The sequence below is a fragment of the Schistocerca gregaria genome, chromosome 1, assembly GCF_023897955.1.
Source record: "Schistocerca gregaria isolate iqSchGreg1 chromosome 1, iqSchGreg1.2, whole genome shotgun sequence".
NCBI lineage: Eukaryota > Metazoa > Arthropoda > Insecta > Orthoptera > Acrididae > Schistocerca > Schistocerca gregaria.
Window position 1 is genome coordinate 752,694,263 of NC_064920.1, and position 24,850 is coordinate 752,719,112.

The 24,850-nt window shown below is 44.4% G+C and overlaps 1 protein-coding gene across 2 annotated transcripts in view; it reads right to left on the reverse strand.

The window, feature by feature from the left end:
* Nucleotides 1-24,850, reverse strand: part of LOC126267692 (probable 3',5'-cyclic phosphodiesterase pde-5) — a 1,251,264-nt gene that overhangs the window by 810,178 nt on the left and 416,236 nt on the right. The window lies entirely within an intron of this gene.

Here is a 24,850-nt window from a genome sequence, read left to right on the forward strand (position 1 = left end):
AATTCAGGAACTGTCAGTAAAACCCCATAACCTATAATTTTAACACGACAAACATTCTCAGTTCCAGTAAGCACGTCAAGTCTTATAGCAATAAGTGAATCACAATTACAGACTACGATGACAAGTATGTTTGTGGTTTCGGAGAGTATATTCGTTTGGAAAAGTCAGCTTCTATGACAGGCAGAGATAATGGACTACCTCAGCGCCTATACAAATTATGGAATTCATAACTACGTTAAAACTAATAAAATGGTATTTGTAATAAGATGAAATAAAAAGAAAGTCTCTTATTAATGATTAATAAGTTAATACAAGGAATAGGATAGATAGCTACTCACCATAAAGACCACCCATTGACTTGCAGTCACACACAACAAAGAGACTGATCCACACGCAGCTATTGGCCAAAGCCTTCTCAGCAAAGAAAACACACACACACAATCACAGAAGCGCGCAACTCTGTCCGGTCAGAGCTAGCGGTGGTGGTGTCCGAGTATGCGTGAGGTGTGCGCGCTTCTGTCATTGTGTGTGTGTGTGTGTGTGTGTGTTTTCTTTGCTGAGAAGGCTTTGGCCGATAGCTGCGTGTGGATCAATCTTTTCGTTGTGTGTGACTGCAACTCAACGGGTGGTCTTTACGTGAGTAAAATGGTTCAAATGGCTCTAAGCACTATCTGAGGTCATCAGTAGCCTAGACTTCGAACTACTTAAACCTAACTAACCTAAGGACATTACACACATCCATGCCCGAGGCAGCATTCGAACCTGCGACCGTAGCAGCAGCGCGGTTCCGGAGTGAAGCGCTTAGAACCGCTCGGTCACAGTGGCCGGCTATGGTGAGTAGCAGTCTATCCTATTCCTTATATTATTGTAATTCCAACCTTCAGTTCCCATTGTTTGATAAATTAGTTAGCTTCGTAAATTACACGAGGTGTGAAGCAGGGCATCCATGATGCCCTTTCTGTTAAAAATCTCTTTTATGTTAAATTTTTTTTAGCACAAAATCGGTATGCTGTCTCAGAAATAAGTTAAAAAACCGTTCTAACGGTAACTCATTCATACCTGCACCATCAGTATGTGTTGAAAACAATTGATATTGACTTGAGAAATTATATATATTGTACTGACAACAATCTACTTAAAATAGCCAATGTAAAAATTTAAAGGTATTTCCTTTATTTGAAAATTATCGACTAATCCAGACATCAGTATAAAAGAAATAGGGATATACATTGCTGGTAAAAAATAGAACATCCTTAACGGCTGTGTTCAGTGGCATACTGAAGAATTGTAATGTTAGGGCGATCAGATGGCACTCAGGAGACCTGACTGTGCACCCTCTGTTTTGACTCTGCGGGCAGTAACTGTGGTGAGTTTAGAGGTGAACAGTGTTCGTAACATTCGTTCTAGTGTACAACCTCGCACCGCTAACGTGTGCTTACTCCCGTTGAACAGCTTCAGTCATTTGAACGGGGACTCATTGTAGGCTCGCGGGAAGCTGTGAAGCTAGATGAACATATCGACGGGCTGCTCCACTTGTTGGACTCATTATATCAGTCTTGTGTTGCTGCTTTTGGCAGTGGTCCGCGGGACATTCCCTCGCCCATAGATCCGGTTCTGGACGTCCAAGTATTACAGACGCACGTTAAGATCGATGGATTCTGCCCGAAGCGGTATCGGAGCGACATCATCCAGGCAAAAAATTCGAGCACCTGCCGTTCCGTGACGTAGCATTGGGAACCGCCCATTGCGGGAGGGCTAAGATCACGTGTGTCGCTAGCTAGGCTACCACTGACACCTTAGTGCCAATCACGGATACTCGGGTGTCGTAGGAGAGTTGAATGGAGAGTGGAATGGCCCTCTTTTGTCTTCAGTGATGAGAGAAGGATCTGTCTGCATGTGAGTGATGGACCTTTAGGAGTATAGTGTAGATCTGGTGAGCAGCCTATTCCGGAGTCCATTCGCACACACTACACAGGTCCCAACCCCATGGTGTTGCTGCAGTGTAAAATAGCTGGTGCCCGCTGTATTTCACAGACATTTGTAAGCCCGTCTGCCAACCAACTGATCTTTCGACCTGTTTCACGGATGACAGCCCTGTATCCCAGGTGGTGGAAACAGTTTCTGATCCTCGATATAAGCAACGCTTAACACGCCTCCAAGGTGAAGTCGGCCAGTGCCTTGCCGATTGGAAGACGGAAGTCTGCCTGTCGCCTTCAACATAAATCAGATTCTGCTGTTGCGCGAACACTAAGCGGCTCCATCACTCAAAGTGCAACGTGAATGGTCCAACTTAACAATGACCTACGAGTGGTGGAAACTCTGACTGATGCATTTGAGGCCCATAATCAACTACTCGTCCAGGACATTATGCCTGATGAACTCCAGGATGAACGCGCTTTCAAACAAAGACCACCTCTTACTGCTCCTCACCCTTTACGATCCCGGCAGTTCAGCGGATCCTCTGGTAGAAGCGAGGACACTTGCCTTCCGGTCTGGACGGCATCTTAAATTAATACTTCCGTCGGCTCACGCACAGGCCACTACTCTTATTCATCAGCATCCAGAACCACTGTCCCACAACTGGCCATTCCCCTCACACCCAAAGCACACCAAGGTGATTGCCATCGCCAAGGGCTCGAAGGATCCGGTGGTCCCTACCAACAACCAGCACATCAGCATTCTGAATACCATAGCGAAGGTCGTAGAGTCTTTAATCCTCCACGGCACTTCAAAGCCTCTGGCGCGGAAAAAAAAAAGAAAAATACATTGCACAGGCAGCTATTCCCGTGTTACTGCCGCTTCTCCGGCAGGAACACGTTGCGCTAGACAGGGAGGCTGTGCGTGTCGACGTACGTCTGTTGCCACTCAGCGTGCACCTTGCGCTGCACAACCACTGCCCCAGCCGCATCCCTTGCAAATTGAATGCGGACGGGGCCTGAAGCCGGAAGTCATTCCCGTGCTGCTGCCATTTGTTCTACAGGAATATATTGCGCTTTTTCAGCGAGACTATACATATCCACATACGACTGCTGTCACGCATCTTGCTACTCCTGGTGCACAACAACCGCCAGAGTCAGATCTCTTACCGATTGCGTGCTTGCGCAGACATGATGAGGCAGGAACTTACTCTTCTCCAGAGCCATCAAGAACCGTAGCCGAATCGCAACGAAGAATCCAGAAAGCCGGAAAAATCTATCGCAGGATGCTATTCAGCACCCATATGATCGTTGAAATCCAAGAATACATTTTTGCGTTGACGCCAAAGTATTCTTTGTAGTGATGCAATTCTAGGCGTAGCTTTTATTGGGTACGTGAATTTCGTTTGATCTAAATTTGTTATCGTATACTCCTACAACGATGAACTACCTGCAAAAGGCGGTTACTCAGGCACTTAACAAGTGGTCACATTAATTTGATTGGACATTGCAATTGTGGACACCCTTCTGCCGCTGTATGGAGTGTTGCTTGGTGGCCTATATAGGGCAGTTTATTTCACTGTTCCGTTCTCTTGGGCCTGTACTTTGTTGCTGCAGGCTTTATATTAGAACGTGTCGTTGTTAGTGTCCACCACGCGCATCGTATTGGAGATGTTGACCTGAGCCGGCCAGTGTGGCCGAGAGGTTCTAGGCGCTTCAGTCTGGACCCGCGTGACCGCTACGGTCGCAGGTTCGAATCCTGCCCCGGGCATGGATGTGTGTGATGTCCTTAGGTTAGTTATGTTTAAGTACTTCTAAGTACTAGGGGACTGATGACTTCAGATGTTAAGTCCCGTAGTTCTCACAGCCATTTGAACCATTTTTTGTTGACCTGACATAAATGCGCTTCCTATTACATCGAGACAGTCAACCAATGGGATGTCATGGGGCGTCACGAATGGCTCTGCAGGAGTTGAGAGAGATGTGTGTAGACGTAGGGTATTATTTGTTTCTGTCCACGAACTTAATAACTTAGTTATAGAATGCATGTTCCGATCAGTTTCCGCATCTGCTACTTGCAAATAATGCGTCAGAACCTACAAAGTGAAAAATCATTTTGTTCTGACCAATGACTGTGGCCGCGAAGGATAGCCGCGTGGTCTGAGACGTCTTGTCACGGTCCGCGCGGCTCCCCCTGTCGGAGATTCGAGTCCTCCCTCCGGCAGGAGTGTATGCGTCGTCCTTAGTTTAAGTTAGTTTTAGATTAAGTAGATTGTAAGCTTAGCGACCGATGACCTTGGCAGTTTGGTCCCATAAGACCTTACCACAAATTTCCAATTTTGACCACTGTGTGGAAAAAAAAATTAACGTCTCTTCAGTAACGGAAACTCATTAAAATCTTACCCGACTCCTATAATATTAATCGCAAAATGAAATATCAAGTTTCCTCGCCGTTTACATGAGTGAGCGGATCAACATAATCATGCCATATAGCTTATCGAGGTTCAGTTTGAGTCATTGTGATATATATTGGATACATGGCAGTAGGATAAAGTTATTTAAATTATTTTTTTACGTCAGTTTAGTATTATACACCCTGGAAATGGAAAAAAGAACACATTGACACCGGTGTGTCAGACCCACCATACTTGCTCCGGACACTGCGAGAGGGCTGTACAAGCAATGATCACACGCACGGCACAGCGGACACACCAGGAACCGCGGTGTTGGCCGTCCAATGGCGCTAGCTGCGCAGCATTTGTGCACCACCATCAGTGTCAGCCAGTTTGCCGTGGCATACGGAGCTCCATCGCAGTCTTTAACACTGGTAGCACGCCGCGACAGCGTGGACGTGAACCGTATGTGCAGTTGTCGGACTTTGAGCGAGGGCGTATAGTGGGCATGCGGGAGGCCGGGTGGACGTACCGCCGAATTGCTCAACACGTGGGGCGTGAGGTCTCCACAGTACATCGATGTTGTCGCCAGTGGTCGGCGGAAGGTGCACGTGCCCGTCGACCTGGAACCGGACCACAGCGACGCACGGATGCACGCCAAGACCGTAGAATCCTACGCAGTGCCGTAGGGGACCGCACCGCCACTTCCCAGCAAATTAGGGACACTGTTGCTCCTGGGGTATCGGCGAGGACCATTCGCAACCGTCTCCATGAAGCTGAGCTACGGTCCCGCACACCGTTAGGCCGTCTTCCGCTCACGCCCCAACATCGTACAGCCCGCCTCCAGTGGTGTCGCGACAGGCGTGAATGGAGGGACGAATGGAGACGTGTCGTTTTCAGCGATGAGAGTCGCTTCTACCTTCTTGCCAATGATGGTCGTATGCGTGTTTGGCGCCGAGCAGGTGAGCGTCACAATCAGGATTGCATACGACCGAGGCACACAGGGCCAACACCCGGCATCATGGTGTGGGGAGCGATCTCCTACACTGGTGATCGTCGAGGGGACACTGAATAGTGCACGGTACATCCAAACCGTCATCGAACCCATCGTTCTACCATTCCTAGACCGGCAAGGGAACTTGCTGTTCCAACAGGACAATGCACGTCCGAATGAATCCCGTGCCACCCAACGTGCTCTAGAAGGTGTAAGTCAACTACCCTGGCCAGCAAGATCTCCGTATCTGTCCCCCATTGAGCATGTTTGGGACTGGATGAAGCGTCGTCTCACGCGGTCTGCAAGTCCAGCACGAACTCTGGTCCAACTGAGGCGCCAGGTGGAAATGGCATGGCAAGCCGTTCCACAGGACTACATCCAGCATCTCTACGATTGTCTCCATGGGAGAATAGCAGCCTGCATTGCTGCGAAAGGTGGATATACACTATACTAGTGCCGACATTGTGCACGCTCTGTTGCCTGTGTCTATGTGCCTGTGGTTCTGTCAGTGTGATCATGTGATGTATCTGACCCCAGGAATGTGTCAATAAAGTTTCCCCTTCCTGGGACAATGAATTCACGGTGTTCTTATTTCAATTTCCAGGAGTGTAAATAAAATGTTCAGTTACGCAACATGTTCTCCTTTACGAATTACAGCACTGATAAGGAACCCTGGCTTTATGGGACGAATTATGCTGAGGCCAGCTGCAATTTTCCAGGATAGCTTTATAACGATAGGAACTAAATCAATCATGTCCGACCAACAAACCGACTCATCCATTGATGTCAAGGTTAGCTGTTTCAATTTACGCTAGTAAGTGTTCCCAAATGTGAAAGAGACGTATGTTTGTGAATTTCACTGAAATGAAAGCTTCTAGTTAGAATTTCAAAATATACGATTGCTGCTGATTGCTTCTCACTGCTCCTAACGCCTGTTGGAAACATAAATTCATCGGGCAAAATGTTAGCGACGGTCTGAAAAGAGCACACTGGTCACTTTGGTGCAGTGTATGCGGTACGGAACGACTACCAAGCGGTCACGTGAACCTCCGCCTTGACGGTACTGAAATGGTACATGCCATTTGGTCGTTACGCATCGCGCACTAAGAAGGATCGCCATACAGATGTGACAGTGACAGTGACAAAAGCGAGCTGTCGCGTTTGGAAGTCCCCGTCACTAACCTCGTCGATGAAATTTTCCGATTTGTTGGTGATTTTAACGCGGGCTATCCAAAGAGTCTACTGGCGAACCAACAGCAGCTATATAACACAATGATCACAAAAGATCCTAAGCGACGGGGATCGGAGACAAGTACAATGGCTTTTCGATGCCAATCGATTTCAGACCCAACACGCCACTGCTCTCTGTGGCCCATAAAGCTGCATTGCTCGCCTTCAGTGGGCCGAACAACATAGAAACTGAACATCAGCTGACAGTAAGCACGTAATGTGGGCCAACAGGTCGCGATTTTGCCTATTTGACAGTACTGCAAAGAGTCCAGTAAGTAACGCGTTTAACGCACAGAGGGCGTATTTCAGGCCGTAGGTGGTTCTGTGATGGTATGCCGTGGACGTTCTCAACATGACAATGGTTTTGTTGTGAAAAACAACGTGGGCTGCACGTATACGTTTCTGGTTTGACAAACACTCATACTGACAGGTTCTACAATGTAGCACTTGCAACCTACATTCCAAATTCAAATCAAAATGACTCTGAGCACTATGGGACTTAACGTCTGAGGTCATCAGTCCCCTAGAAGCTAGAACTCCTTAAATCTAACTAAACTAAGGACATCACACACATCCATGCCCGAGGCAGGATTGGACCCTGCGACGGTAGCGGTCGCGCGGTTCCAGACTGAAGCGCCTAGAACCGCTCGGCCACAACGGCCGGAAATCTACATTCTCAGTTTTTATTGAACATATTCCAATCTCTGCCTTTCCCTACAGTTTCCATCCTCTATAGATTGCTCTAGCACATGAGAGTTATTCTCTGATGTCTTAACGCGTATCCTATCATCCTGTCCCTTTGTCATGTGCTATCCATATATTCTCTTCGACGATTCTTATCTATTTTCAACATCTTTTTGGACCACCAGAAATGAGACCCTTCTATTCTCTACTTTTCCGGGTCTCCCATAGTTTCTCGATCTTATTCCCATACCGAGTGTCTGGAACTACTTGAAAAAGCTTGTGAAAGGTAGCCACCAACACCTCAGAGTACGATAGCTCTATGGGATCCAGTTATCAATGACTGGCTTCAACTATATACTGTAAAAATTATGGAGCCTCTTGCTCGCCGAAATAAGATCATTATTAATGTTAGACTCGGTGTCTCGTGGAGCGTGTCTTTTTCCAATATGCTTACACTGCTCAGTATTCACATTTTTAGTGCAACACCTACAGGGATACCCTTCAGTTTCTGATCGATCCAACGTTCTTGTTCAGTGAATGACTGCATAATTTATGTATCCTATGGACGCTGAAATCACTATACCTCTCAAATTTATCCTATTCCGCTTAATACAGTATCATGAGTTTCGTGAACTAGATCCCCAAAGTAGTGTACCTTGACGGATGAACAAAGAAAATAAGCTTAAAAGTATCACAGACGCTATTTGCGAACATTATCGGAATTGTTAGAACAGCCGTTTTCAGCTTTATAAAGTAGCACGAAGTTAGATGTACTCAGACAGCACATGTGTAGTGTAAGTAATTTTAGCTTTCCATAAGAACTCAGATGAACAATACTTTAAATAAAAGTTGGACTCATTTTATTGTGCTCGACCAAGATTTCTACGAGGGCGTTCAATTAATAATGCAATACATTCTTACTCTCCGCCAATTTCGGTTGAAAAAGTTTGCAGTGTGTTGTGCGACATCATTTAATATTTCCGCTTCAGGCGGTATAAGTAGCCTTCAAAATGGCGTCTGTAACTGAGGTGCGAGCCAAGCAGAGAGCTGTCACTGAGTTTATTCTTTGCGGAAACCAAAGTATTGCAGATATTCATAGGTGCTTGCAGAGTGTCTACGGAGACCTTGCAGTGAACAAAACGCCAATGAGAGATTCGACAAGGCGTCAGTCATCACTGCAATTAGGTCGCGCAAACCAGTGCGACCTCCCGCGTGCCGGCCAGCCACACACAGCTGTGAGACGTACAAAGTTGGAACGTGCGGACGCTCTCATTTGAGGTGATCGATTGATCACAGTCAAACACCTCGCTGCTCAACTGGACGTCTTGTTGGTAGTGCTGACGGACTCGTCCCCTAGTTGGAGTACTCAAAGGTGTGTGCCCGCTGGGATTCTCGCTGCTTAACAGAACACCATAAACAGCAACGAAGGACCGTTTGCACGGAATTGCTTGTGCATTACGCGGCTGCTCGCAACAATTTTTTGTCGAACATCAGCACAGCTGATGAAACGTGGATTCATCACTTCGAACCGAAAACAAAACGGCAGTGCATGGAGTGGCGCCACACCACCTCTCTTCCGAAGAAAAAGTTCAAAGCCGTACCGTCAGCCGGCAAACTCATGACGACGGTTTTCCGGGACACTTAAATGTTTATTCTGTTTGATATCCTGCCAAATGACACAACGATCAAATATTGTGATACGCTCAGGAAATTGAGAAGACAACTTGAGCATATTTGTTGCCACAAAAATGCAAACAAACTTCTCCTTCCACAAGACAGCGCAACGCCTTGCACAACTCTGGCACTCGAGAGGAGCTCACAGAAATTCACTGGACTGTTATTCCTCATCCATCCTACAACACAAACCTCGCACCTTCCGGTTTCCATCTCTTAGGCCCAACGAAGTTTGCATTTTACGGGAAGCAGCAAGTGGGTGATGAGGAGGTTACTGATGCAGCAAGACGTCGGCTGCTAACGTCGACCAGCAGAGTGGCAGCACGCGCGCATACAGCCACTCCCAGTAACGTGGCGTAAGGCCGTCGCACTGAATGGGGATTATTGTTGAAAAATACGATTTGTAGGGGACAATTAGGTGTACTGGAATCCTGAATAAAGCGAAATGTATTGCATTACTTATTGGACGCCCTTCGTACACTGTGCATAAAATAAACATTACTATCACATGACAGTACGTGGTGACTTAGGTGATTGCGCTGAAATTAATAGACAGAAAATTTTAGATACTGTGACGATAACTGCGTTGTTGAGTGCAATTTGACGTTAGTTTCCGCAGACACACAGTTGCGCTGAAGAATGTTCAGCGTGAAATCTTATGGGACTTAACAGTTGAGGTTATCAGTCTCTAAGTTTACGCACTACTTAACCTAAATCATCCTAAGGACAAACACACACACCCATGCCCGATGGAGGACTCGAACCTCCGCCGTGTCCAGCCACACAGTCCATGACTGCAGCCCCAGAGACTGCTCGGCTAGCACCGCGCGTCTGTTATATTGTGTGAGGTCTTGTCGGTGAAATGCGTTTGTGAAACTATCTCGAGTTTTTAGCTGCGTAACAGCGTCATCTTGAAATAATGTTCCGACAGGATTCCTACTTTGTCATCTTCAGGAGAAATTCTCAGAATAGTAATAAGGAAACTTATCGAAACCTCGCTGCACTATGTCTTAGCTAATTGTATTCAGTGATGCGTACAATGTGTGAGCAAACAGAGCAGATACCAATGCGAAAAAATACAGAGTGTCCGAGGAAGCGTGATCAGTATTCAGGGGTATGACAGTAACGATGATTTGAGTCAAGGAAGTGCAATACACATGGGCTCTAAAGTGCATACGTTAATAGCTGTGGGCACTTGATCAGTTGAAGAGATGTGTTTTTAACAGCAGAGAAGACGAAGTGGTTCTTATAGCCCTTAAGGTATACATGTTACAGCCAATGTTTACTAAACTTTTTGGCTTCGAATGATCGTTCCTGTAATATCCCTGAATCTTGGCAATTCCTCCTGGGGCACCATGTATCAGAGTAATAGATTTTCCGAGCAGGAATTATCGGCTTGGAAGACCTTCCGAATGGAAATAATAGGTGTATAACAGGACTTCAGTATCAGCAGCATACAGCTGAATGTAGTGGACACTAGCATGCAGGGCAAGAACGATTTGCTTAAGACTACAATTGGTGTTGATGCAGTGATAGAATTAGATTAAACAGTATCAGTAAAGCGAGGAAACCGGCAACAGCAGACTGGTGCACAAGAAAAGACTCGCATTACGCTATTGACAATTAAAATTACACCACCATGAATGATTCCAAACCACGAAATCTGTACAGCGTAGTAGGGAGGATAAATTACTAAATTTATGCAGGTAGATTGTTTGGGAGTGCATATAATATGAATTTCAGTACACAGAACTAGCACCTCTAGCAGCAACAATGGTACTAATCAGGTTGCACATCAAGTCAAACCGAACTTGGATGATAAACACGAGTTAAGCTATTCCACGCTGCTTCAACCATGTGCCAGACATTATAAATCGCAGTTGCTGGTGAGGCTGCCAGACAGTAGGCATCTCATGAGCAAAACTTTTCAATGGCTGAGAGATCAGACCAGCATAGGACAGCCTAGCAACATCCTCTGTATCGACATAGCTCAGGGCAGTACTGGCAACATGCGGTTCTGCGTTGTATTGGTGAAACATAACATCACCGAGAACTCGACCATAGGTTACATCCAACGGCTACACAGATCGAAAATGCAACACCTGTTGCCTAAATTACAGTGTGTTCGTGTTGTGCCAATACATGCCATTTCGCTAGGTGCTTGACCCGTATGAAGATGACGAAATCTAGTAATATTCGTTGGTCCTCAGAGCCTCCACACACGGAAACCCTCATCATAGGGCTGAATGCCGAAGCAAGATTCGTCCGAAAACATGAAGTGGTTCCGCTTCTGTGACCGTTGTTTTGGGTGCACCACTGTACGCCTCTCTCTGCTCTCGTTACAAGACAGTGTGCAACAATTGTCATCGTATTCTCAGTTTATGGTGCTGCAAACGTCATCACACTGATTCTTTGATAATATGTCTTGCTGCAAACATATCACTGAAGTAAGTGACGTGGATGTTGGATCCTACATGGTCGAACAACAGATTGTCCGCTGTCACGGATGCTACACGTGGTTCGTCGTAGAGTTCTTGCATAGCGTCGAGTGTACCCCTTCTTAGTCCATTCACTCCATATTCGCTTTGTAGTTGTGGCATCCTGACCATCGTGAGCACCAATGTCTGGGTAGGATAAAAAGCAGTCACGGTAGGCTGTCGAATACCGCCCCGTGCTTTCACAAACACTGTACAAATCCGATTTCTGCGATCTTTATGTACAGAATATATTCGGTTGGCGCACAAGTTCGAAGCGTTTTTGTTTTGCTTGTTGGTATTCCGGTTGGCATGCGTTTATTTATCGATTTTCATTTTTATTTGCATTTCAATGCTGCTATTTTAATTTACGTATTGTCATTTTGTCATTTGGAAATAGTGAGAGGAGCTGTGGACGCTAGAAAATGGAATGCCAAGTGGAGAAGTCGGAATATTTGCGACATATTCTTCAATAGAGTGGTAAAAGCAACGGAGGCAGCCAGAAACAATTGCGCTGTGTATGGAGATAATGCCATAGGGCAGCAGTGTTTTTTCTCAAAAAATATTTACATAAAACCTACTGGAACTGACACCACTATATCAAACTCCTCTACGCATCCCTCTTCCCACAAAAAAGCTGCTTATATATCAGTGCTTTACAGAGCACACAAATTTCCACTTCAGTGTACAGAACTCCAACAAGAAATAGAAACCATAACATTTACTGCAATAAACAATGGATATGATCCTTATAGAATTATTATCATGTCATAGCAGATATAAAATAAACTGAACAAACAACATCAAACTACACTCACAACTGACAGTGCCCCAACACTCAAATATGTAAAAATGCCAAATCTTGGAATAGTGTCTGACAAATTAGCAAAACTATTCAAAAACACGGAAGTAAAAATCAGCTTCAGCACCAACAACAACCTACGTAGGAAGCTTATTCACAATATAAAACAACCAGATACAAGTCTTGATGTATCTGGCATTTACAAAATTACCTGCAGCCAATGTAATAAATATTATTTCCGCCAAAAAGGCGGAAATTTCAGAACCAGATTGAAAGAACATTTAGACTGCTACAGGCTTGATAAATGTAACATCAACTCACGTTAAAGACAAAGGCTATCCTTTGTAAATCGAAGACAACCTCGAAATTTTACACAAAATAGGAAAAAGCAAAAGGACGGATATCATGGAAGAAATGGAAATTTTCGTGCATAATACAAAGCAAGGAGATAACATTCTTAATGAAGTAACCGAATTCAAAAACTCAAAATTCTTCAACCGTCTTAAGCCAGTTCTAACTCAATAGATTCAAGATATGTCAACGTAAATAAATGACTACAAATCTGTCAGTACCAAGAATATCGACACAAAACCTCGATAATCGATAAAGACTCACATGCTATAGTCCGCTATCTTGTGTTGTGTGCATATCGTCGAAGCAATTTGTGCAGTGAATTATGTAGGCAATTAGTGACAGAATACAATGTGCAATAATGTAATGTCAATCAACAGGTGAAAGCCTTTTACACTATTTTCGTAACACATAACTGATACAAACCTGTCTGCATCCTATACAGGCTCTAATATCATACATAGCCAACCAGAAGGAAGAAAACCAGCAGAAAACATCACTGATTTCGATTTTTCTAGCCAGACACTGCCCCCTCCCCCCCCCCCCCCCAAATTCCACACCAGCCGCTACAGTAACAAACAATGGACAAAGAGTTTTATATTAATCTAGTTTAATACTGTTTATTTTTAAGTAACATTTCTCTGTATGTATGAATGTATGTATAAACGCCTGAAGATAAACAGAGCATGTTCGAAACGCGTTGTATTATGTTAGATTAAAGATAAAATAGAAAAGTTACTGGTAGCAGAATTAGAAATAAACAATTACAACGTATTTTTCTAACTGCTCAGTTTTGTGGAATCAATATTTTCGTTCTAAGTGCTGAGTTAGCCCATAAAAATAGTCCATAAGACATGATTCAGTGTAAATACACAAAATATGTTACGACGATTGATACGTTTGGCTCCAAGAAAGATGAATAGTAGCTGAACTTTAGTTGTTTGTGCAGCTCTCTAACATGTTCCTTCCAGTTCAAGTTGTTATCAATATGTACACCTATAAAGTTGACACATTTTTCTCTATTTATCGATCCTCTTTATATGCTACATCAGTGGATGGTGTAACTCTACTTGTTGTACAGAACTGAATACAGGATATTTTCTCAAAATTAAGGGAACATCCATTTTTAGAGACACACTTAATAATTCTTTGAAAAATGTCATTAACAATTTCTTCTGTTGCTTTCTTTATAATATGATTTATTATAGCACTAGTAGTGTCCTAAAAAAGAACCAATTCTGTTTGATGACTGTTAAGTGTAAGGTCATTGACATATATGAGGAATAAGAGTGGACCCAAAATTAAATCTTGTTGTACTCACATCCTGATTCCACCCAAGCCACAAAAATTTTCTCTGCTTGCAATATTGTTTGAATTATGCACACAATTTTTTGCATGCTGTTTTTTAGGTATAATTCAGACCAGTTGCGTGTAAAGAATCAATCCCATCAAACTCAAGTTTTTCTAGGAGAGTAACATAATCTATCTGACCAAGCGCCTTGTAAGGATTCCAGTTGGCGATATTTTATTATTTAACGCTTGTAATATTTGGAGAGAGAATGTATAAATGGCATTCTCAATCAAGAAATCCGTTTGGGATCCTACCCTTGTAGTGCTAAGAAAGTTGTTTCTATGTAAATGTGAGATTACTCTTGCGTACATTAGTTTGTAGAATATTTTGGTAAATGATGTCACTAAGGAAACTGGATGATAACTACACTCCTGGAAATTGAAATAAGAACACCGTGAATTCATTGTCCCAGGAAGGGGAAACTCTATTGACACATTCCTGGGGTCAGATACATCACATGATCACACTGACAGAACCACAGGCACATAGACACAGGCAACAGAGCATGCACAATGTCGGCACTAGTACAGTGTGTATTCACCTTTCGCAGCAATGCAGGCTGCTATTCTCCCATGGAGACGATCGTAGAGATGCTGGATGTAGTCCTGTGGAACGGCTTGCCATGCCATTTCCGCCTGGCGCCTCAGTTGGACCAGCGTTCGTGCTGGACGTGCAGACCGCGTGAGACGACGCTTCATCCAGTCCCAAACATGCTCAATGGGGGACAGATCCGGAGATCTTGCTGGCCAGGGTAGTTGACTTACACCTTCCAGAGCACATTGGGTGGCACGGGATACATGGGGACGTGCGTTGTCCTGTAGGAAAAGCAAGTTCCCTTGCCGGTCTAGGAATGGTAGAACGATGGGTTCGATGACGGTTTGGATGTACCGTGCACTATTCAGTGTCCCCTCGACGATCACCAGAGGTGTACGGCCAGTGTAGGAGATCGCTCCCCACACCATGATGCCGGGTGTTGGCCCTGTGTGCCTCGGTCGTATGCAATCCTGATTGTGACGCTCACCTGCTCGGCGCCAAACATGCATACGACCATCATTGGCACCAAGGCAGAAGCGACTCTCATCGCTGAAGACGACACGTCTCCATTCGTCCCTCCATTCACGCCTGTCGCGACACCACTGGAGGCGGACTGCACGATGTTGGGGCGTGAGCGGAAGACGGCCTATCGGTGTGCGGGACCGTAGCCCAGCTTCATGGAGACGGTTGCGAATGGTCCTCGCCGATACCCCAGGAGCAACAGTGTCCCTAATTTGCTGGGAAGTGGCGGTGGGGTCCCCTACGGCACTGCGTAGGATCCTACGGTCTTGGCGTGCATCCGTGCGTCGCTGCGGTCCTGTCCCAGGTCGACGGGCACGTGCACCTTCCGCCGACCACTGGCGACAACATCGATGTACTGTGGAGACCTCACGCCCCACGTGTTTAGCAATTCGACGGTACGTCCACCCGGCCTCCCGCATGCCCACTATACGCCCTCGCTCAAAGTCCGTCAACTACACATACGGTTCACGTCCACACTGTCGCGGCATGCTACCAGTGTTAAAGACTGCGATGGAGCTCCGTATGCCACGGCAAACTGGCTGACACTGACGGTGGCGGTGCACAAATGCTGCGCAGCTAGCGCCATTGGACGGCCAACACCGCGGTTCCTGGTGTGTCCGCTGTGCCGTGCGTGTGATCATTGCTTGTACAGCCCTCTCGCAGTGTCCGGAGCAAGTATGGTGGGTCTGAATGTGTTCTTTTTTCCATTTCCAAGAGTGTATTTAAGTCTTCCTAGTCATCTTTCTTAAAATGAGGTTTGACAGTGGCATATTTTAATCCGTCTGGAAAAATTCGCTGTACCAGTGGTACACCACATATATCACTAAAAATGTTAGGACAACTTTCGAAACTCAATCTGAAATTACATTAACACCATATGAGCTCTTATTTCAGTTTTTAGAATTTTTATATGTCTGTTAGTTTCAGTGAAGGATGTTGGTGTTTTTTCCAGTATCTTACAGTTTCTTGGAATGACGAATTTAATAAGGTCTCTTATTTATTAAACTGAACCATTCAATCTTATTCTTGTAGCTACATTTAAAGAGTGATACTTGCAGCTTTTGAATTATCAGTAAAAAAAACTGTCATTTAGTTAACTTGTTGTGGGACCTTGTATACTGGCTGGTTATACTGTCACCCATTTGATAATATCCCCTTTAGTTTTACTCTTACTATCCGCATTGTTCATTTCTGTCAGGAGTTGGACATTTGTGTACAGTCGCGCGGGTGGCCACGAGGTCTAGGACGTGTTGCTGCAGTTCGCGCGGCGCTCCCCGTCGGAGGTTCGAGTCCTCCCTCGAGCATGGGTGCATCTGTTGTCCTTCGAGTAACGTTAGTTTAAGTTAGATTAAGTATGTGCAAGCCTAGGGACCGACGACGTCATCAGTTTGGTCCCATAGAATCTTACCACAAATTTCCAAAATTTCAGTATATTTTAATAACTTGTCTTAAAACAGTACAATATTTCTTGTAAATCTTGACCTATACTGGCGTCTATATCAATTTCCCTTTTCCACTTTAGCTGTCTATTGTGACCTTTTTTTCAATGGATCCTCTGGGCAACTTTTCAGGAGAGCTACTTTCAAATATAGACAAAAATTTACTATGGGATATACTGATTTTCATATTAGCATCTCTCTCTATGTATTCCTCATCCCATACCACCTCTTTCATCTTATTCTTAAAACTTTGTACTCTTTTCTCATTTATAAGCCTCCCTGGCTTGTATGAACATGCCTCTTAGCTGTAAAGTGCCACATCGTTTATTTCCATTAATTGTGCGTCATGAGCAGAGAGACTGTTAGCAACTCGGCACGTATTAATTATTTCAACCTGAGAATTGTCTACAAAAATGATATTAATAAGAGACCTGTTATGTTGCTGCACACGAGTTAGAAATCACAGAAATCAGATTGAAACAGAAAAATAATGACTCTAGTTAATTCTTCCTGTATATATATCTCTTAAGAAGTCTGCACTAACTTTTTCTTCTTGCCTGACAGGGTGCTCAATGTCTCCACATTTCTCATAAATAACAAAGTTTCCTAGGGTGGATCTGGGCTTTTCTATCCTTGTGATTACATGATGTTCAAGAGGCATAGAATATTCATCGCTTCAGTATTTTCCACATCTTCTAGACATACAGTAAGCTCATTTACCTTATGTTTTAGCCCCAAAATGTTCTGATGAAACAAACTAATTTACTTTTCTAGAAACTATTACGTATATTGAGTTCCACTCTGTTCGTATTTCTTTCAAGGCTGCCTATGACCTGACTCTATCCTGAGAAATGCGCCCCTCTGACTTCAGTAATCACACTGCCGACATACATAAACCCCTCCACCTGTCCATTCCCTCCAGTATACCGACTGTACCGTTTCCCTATGCCTATGATCTACCCTCTATAAACCCTAGAGATCCCTTCGCTTCACCCAGTTCACCTCCTAGAACAACCAGCTGCATGGCAAATCATCCTTTTCCTGACGCAGGCAATAATCGTAGGACAAACCACCCGATATGCCAGCCCGCATGATTCTGTCTCACTATTTACGGCCGTCCTGTCCGATTAACCGACACATTAAAATTCCTTGGACTAGCCACTGATAGTAAACTAACATAGAATGCTCACCCGCTAACTATACAATAAATAGCCCACAATAGACTAAATCCACTAACCGGCCGAACATGCGGATTACATGCCTCCATCGCACGCCACACCTACTCAGCCTTAATCCAACAATCCACATCACCAACATTTAGCCACTCCCTCGAAATCTTTGAAAGCCACGCATCATGCCTCGCCTTCCGTACTCGTCTACCACCACCAATTCGTTAATTTCCCCTCTCTTCCCTCCCAAACTAAACACATTCAGAAATCTTGCCGCAAACTCGACACCCACCATCCTGTAGTTTCATTCCTAATCGTGAACCCTCGTACTTTGCCGGGCCTGTACAAACACATCCCCCCACCGTCACAATTCTCCACATCCCACCTCAACGAAATTTCAACTGTCTTCACCTACATGACCATCAAATCTGCCAGAGATCCACCAACACTTACAGTTTCAATAAAATACTCCCTCTCCACGTCAGGGACCCATTCATATCACCTCCTCCCTCTCCCACCTGCCACTCATTTTTGTCTCACATTTTCCAAACGTTTTATTGGGGTTCTCCTTTCACATTCTTCCATTCATGTTCTTTCAGAAACATTCTTCTCCCAAAAACCGTCTTCACCCTGGTCCTATACCATCTGCGAAGTGAATTTCTTCATTTTTATACAGAATGCCGTCTATGGCTGTATTTTAAAGAAGCCAACACTATTTTGCTTGAAATCTAAAATGTAAATCCATGAGTTCAACTTTGTTAACGACAAGTTTTATATATTTACTTCTGTAAGGAGTTATGTTTGTATATTTTAGTTTCTCCTCTCAAAACAAGAGCCTCATCGTATCGATTCCAGCCCACTGAAATCTCACTCGGTAGATGAACGACAGGAAAACGAAATACCAGTTGAAGAAATGGAATATCTCCAGTTGCGCGCCCGAATCTTATTGGATTCGCGGGAAATCACTTGCAATATAGAGGTATATTTGACGATGGAAAGGTGCACAACAAGGGGAAGCTTTTAGGGACAAAGATTAGCATATTGACGTTACAGAAGGGAAAAAAATCATTTCATGAAACTGCTTACGGAAGAGAGAAATAGGTATAAACACAGGAAACTTGATTTCGAGAATGAATTATATACGGGAAATGGAGACCCATAACTACAGCAGAATAAGCTAGGTCTGTGAAAGAAATGGAGAATGGAAAATCTCCCGGGCCATTAAACATTCCAATAGAATTATTAAGATATAGGTGGAGTGTGTTATGGGAATGTCTGAATACGTTGTTTAATACATACATGTTAAAGGCGTCAGAAGTGCACAATCAATGGAATTCGGCATATCCAAGTTCAGTTTATAAGAAAGGTAGAAAGGATGTGTGTCGAAATTATCGTGGAGTCAGTGTTACAAAGTCGATTGATAGGTTGTATGGTGGAGTCCTAATTGACAGAATAGAGGGGATGCTGATAGACGCTGAAGAGCAAAGTTAATTCCAGAAGAAGAGATCCTGTAATGACAACATTTTTATATTAAGAGAAAGGTGCAACATTTTTATATTAAGAGAAAGGTGCCATTTTATGTTCATAGATCTCGGGAAACCACCTATTTTCATAGATATCGGGGAATGACCTAGTGCCGAGTGAAGAAAACTGAAGTCCTGAGGGCGAGGGGGCTTGAAAAGATACATGTTAGAAGTATGTTGAGCGTATACTAGTCTGCAGACTGTGTAATCAGAGTTATGTATAAAATTTCGTCACAGCCTTTCAAAATTACAAAAGGATTGAAACAGAGATACTGCTCGTCTCGTAGAGTGTTAAAAATATACATTCAGAAAGCATTACAATTGTAAAGTAGGAAACATGCAGGAACAGGTATCGACGTAAGAGATCACTGTATGAACACCTTGTTCTTCGCAGATGGTCAGTCAGTTGTGGTTAGTAAAGAGGATGATACGTGGTTTATGCTAAGAAACTTATTAGAAGTCTGTGATAAACGGGACTAAAAATGAACTTTCGAATGATAGTAGCAGGTGGCCAGCAACTAAAGCACATAAAAATTTAAAAATTTTGATAGCATCCTATCAGAAGACAGGACAATTAGTTGGGAAATACAGCTACGAGTTGCCCATGGGAAAACAGCAAGCTAAATCCTATGTTATGGTCATCTACATAAATTGGGAAGCATAGAAGATGCTCTATAGAAATATCGTTGGGCATAGAAGAACTCATGGATACGAGTCCTGGGAGCTTACTGGAAAACGCAAAAACGAACAAAGTGTTGTGTAGATGAACCATCTCAGAAGATCATGTAGAATATCTAGGCGAGACCACGTAATAAATTCAAAGATTAGGGAAATGAACGACAATCAGGAACGCATCACAGAATAGAAAAACGGCAGTGTGCCTGGTATGGCCAAATATTGCACATGACAGGTGGCAAAGAAGGCCTTGAACCATCACCCTCAGGGAAGAAAGAGAAGAGGAAAATCGAAAGGTGCCTGGTTAGGTGGGATAAGTGAGCCCGCAAAGAAAGGAAGGTAGAATGAAACGAGGAAGCAGGGGAAGACACTAACAGATGGCGACAGATATGTGGAATGTGGCGACATCTCTATGAACCCCATTGTCAAAAAAAGATATTAGCATATGCAACTTTAGACACCAATCAAAGTATGTAAACAAATTATGTAGTATAATTTTTTGAAATGGTTACGTTAATAAGTGAGCAGAGAGGATTACATTGAAGACCCCCATTTGCGTAATGTTCGAATGTTTAGGATCTTCACCAGGTCGGATTAAAGAAAGACATCGATGCAGTTCAGAGGCGGGCTATTAGATTTCTTCATCTACATCTACATGGATACTCTGCAAACCACATTTAAGTGTCTGGCAGAGGGTTTATCGAACCACCTTCACAGTTCTTTATTACTCCAATCTCGTATAGCGAGCGGAAAAAATCAACATCTATAGCTTTCTGAGCTAGCTCGATTTCCATTATTTGATTGTGGTGATCGTTTCTGCCTATGTAGTTCGGCGTCAACAAAATATTTTAGCATTCGGAGGAGAAAGCTGGTGATTGAAATTTCGTGAGAAGATTCCGCCGCAAGGAAAAACGGATGTAAAACCCAAATCCTGTATCATTTGAGTGACACTTTCTCCTCTCTCGCGCGATAATACAAAACGTGCTGCCTTGTTTGAACTTTCTCTATGCACTCCGTCAATCCTATCGGGTAAGGATCCCACACAGCGCAGCAGTGAAAGAGGACGGACGAGCGTAGTGCAGGCAGTCTCTGTAGTAGGTCTGTTACATTTTCTAAGTGTCCTGCCAATAAAACGCAGTCTATGGTTAGCCTTCCCCACAGAATTTCTATGTGTTCCTTCCAATTTAATTTGTTCGTAATTGTAATACCTAGGTATGAAGTTGAATTTACGGCCTTTAGATTAGACTGATTTATCGTGTAACCGAAGATTAAGGGATTGCTTCTAGCACTCATATTGATGACTTCACACTTTTCATTATTTAGAGACAATTAACAATTTTCGCACTATTCAATCTTTTCTAAACTGTTTTGCAATTTTTTTATCTTCTGATGAGTTTACTAGTTGATAAACGTCAGCGTCACTTGCAAAAAACCTAAGATGGCTGCTCAGATTGTCTCTCCATCGGTTATATAGATAAGGAACAGCAAAGGGCCTGCAACAATACCTCGGAAACGCCAGAAATCACGTCTGTTTTACTCAATGACTATCCGTTAATTACTACGAACTGTGACCTCTCTGACAGGAAATCAGGAATCAAGTCACATAACTGAAACGACATTTCATAAGCACGCAACTTCACTACAAGCCACTTGTGTACCGAGCGAGGTGGCGCAGTGTCCAGCACACTGGACTCGCATTCGGGAGGACAACGGTTCAATCCCTCGTTCGGCCATCCTGATTAATGTTTTCCGTGATTTCCCTAAATCACTCCACGCAAATGCCGGGATGGTTCCTTTGAAAGAGCACGACCGACTTCCTTTCCCGTCCTTCCCTAATCCGATGAGACCAAAGACCTCACCGTTTGGTCTCCTCCCCCAAAAACAACCCAACCCCCAACCCACTTGTGTGGTACAGTGTCAAAAGCCGTCTGGAAATCCAGAAGAACGGAATCAATTTGAGATCCCTTGTCAATAGCACTCAAACCTTGGTGCGAGTAAACAGCTAGTTGTGATTAACAAGAACGATTGTTTTCTAAATCCGTGTCGACTGTGTGTAAAGAGACTGTTTTCTTCGAGGTAATTCATAATGTTCGTACACAAAAAAAATGGTTCAAATGGCTCTGAGCACTATGGGACTCAATTTCTTCTGAGGTCATCAGTTCCCTTGAAGTTAGAATTACTTAAACCTATCTAACCTAAGGACATCACACACATCCATGCCCGAGACAGGATTCCAACCTACGCCGTAGCGGCCGCGCGGTTCCAAACTGTAGCGCCTAGAACCGCTCGGCAACTTCGGCCGGTGTTCCTACACAATACATGTTAAAAAATCCTGCTGCATATCGACATTAATGATATGGGCCTGTAATGTGGTGGATTAGTCCTACTACCTTTCTAGAATATTGGTGTGACCTGCGCAACTTTCCAGTCTTTGGGTACGGATCTTTCATAGAGCGAATAGTTGTATATGATCGTTAAGTATGGAGCTGTTGTATCAGCATACTCGCAAAGTAACCTAGCTGGTATGCAGTCTGGACCGGAAGACTTGCCTTTGTTAAGTGATTTAAGTCGCTTCATTAGTCCGGGGGTATTTGTTACTGGTGGGTCCGATCAGCACACAAGTGTTACGGAGATGCTTCGTGAACTCAAATGGGAATGCCCGGAGGAAAGACGAAGCTCTTTGCGCAAATTTAAAGATCCGGCATTTGAGGCCTACTGCAGAAAGATTCTAAATCTTCCAACGTTACGTTTCACCTAAGGAGCATGAAGATACGATGCTAGGAATTAGGGTTCGTAAGGAGACTTCTAGACAGTCATTTTTCCTTCGCTGTATTTACGAGTGGAACAGGAGAGGAGCTGCGCGGGATTAGCCGAGCGATCGAAGGCGCTGCAGTTATGGACTGTGCGGCTGGTCCGGGCGGAGGTTCGAGTCCTCCCTCGGGCATGGGTGTGTGTGTTTGTCCTTAGGATAGATTAGATTAAGCAGCGTGTAAGCTTAGGGACTGTTGACCTTAGCATTTAAGTCCCATAAGATTTCACACACACACACAACAGGAGAGGAAATGACTAATAGTAGTACAGGGTACCATCCGCCAGAGAGCGTATAGTGGTTCGCGGAGTTTGTATGTAGATGTAGATGGCATCAAGTGAGTAGCAACACACTCTCAGACTGGTAGATGATGACGAAGTCTTTGTGGGTGGGCTTCGTAGACGTGGCGAGAATTACACGAGAACGTTTTGCCGCCTGCCGTATCGGCCGTGGGCGCGCACCGCCGTGGCCAGCTGCCCTGCCGCGCTGACTTGTGGACGCGCCGCGCCGCGCCACGGCGTGCCGTGGGACACGGGCGGCCAGGCACGCGGGTGGCTCCGCCTCCGCTGCCCATCTGCGCAGCCGCGACCCGCACGAAAGGTCACAGCAAATGTCGACCTGCCGTTATTTGCTTACGGGAAAGAACAGTAATTTACAGCTGGCCACCACTGTGTGTGCCTGTCTGGACCTACATTCCCTATGTTTATGGTATCTATATGTCTTTCCGACGACCTTCCCGCGCGCACCCAACGAAAGAGGCAATATACCGGTCCCGCGAGTGCAGTAAAGCGTGTAGGAACGTCAAAGAGTACGGTCGTAGCGATGCGCTCTCACGTGGGGGGAGAACTTCGCCTAGTACCAATAAATATTCGATCGCCGTATAGACGTGCCGCGTAATTTCGCTGTGGGTAGCAGCGTCTGTTACCATAGGCACATCATACTTGCACCGAACAAAGGAAAGCAAACACTTATATATACAGGACCAGGGGGAGTGGGGAACAATATCATCAATACTAGACGAAGCACAGCATCTGACTTAGGTTAGAATTAGTCAGTAGGACTTACATTAGGAAATTATTTATTAGGAACCTGTAGCGAATAACATCTTGACCTGCCCAGTGTCCGGGGAAAGCCTATCGGAATTAGCTAGATGGGCAAGGCAATAAAGTAGGTTTATATATCTCTGACACAACTGTGACGCTGCAGTCAGTAGAGGTTCCAGTTAAGAGATTATACACTAAATACTAATAATAATACTTGTGGGAATTTAGCTTCCCATTGTCATTAGTCACAGCTGTAGCTGTAGCTCACAAATTAATTAAATTATAATTAGCTGCATTTGACCTTTAAACAAATAAGGACACACTAATCATATAAGGAAGTGGGTTATGTTGTATAATTATTATTGTTATCGAAATAAAGAATTAAAAAAATCGCTTATAACTGTACATCAGAAACTACAACACTTGTTAAATAAACATTAATATTATACAGATGGGAGGCTGAAAGCTTCAATGTTTGGCTTTTAGCATCGCTAGTCCCTATTCAGCTATTATCTCGAATTGACTAGTAGCAGCAGCCCGTGGGCCTCAGACACCAAATTATCACGCGAGTGGCGAACTGAAGTCCTGGCCAGTGCCAACGGAGTACTCGGCAGTTTCTTACAAGTGGAGTTTTGTTACGCGTTAACCCTTTACTGGGCGCGCGGGGTCATGTCTGTCTACGTGCATGATCCGATTTGTCGCATCCTGACGCGCGCCACCTGCCATTGTTTACATTTTCAGTACCTTCCCACTCTTCACAGCAGTAAGCCAGCAGTGCATTTCCATCTTCCTGCCAGTTACCATCTAGTTATTGTGAGCGTCGAAACACATTTTTGACCCCATGTGCCTACCTAAGAGTTAAGCATATACACCGTGTAATCAAAAGTCTCCGTCCACACCCAAAAACATACTTGTTCATATTAGGTACATTTTGCTGCCACCTACTGCCAGGTACTCCATTTCATCGACCTCAGTAGTGATTAGACATCGTGAGAGAGCAGAATGGGGGGCTCCGCGGTACTCCCGGACTTAGAACGAGGTCAGGTGATTGGGTGTCACTTGTGTCATACGTCTGCATGCAAGATTTCCACGCTCCTAAACATCTCTAGTTCCACTGTTTCCGATGTGACAGTGAAGTGGAAACGTGAAGCGACACGTATGGCACAAAAGCGTACAGGCCGACCTCGACTGTTGACTGACAGAGACCGCTGACAGTTCAAGAGGGTCGTAATGTGTAATAGGCAGACATCTATCCACACCATCACAC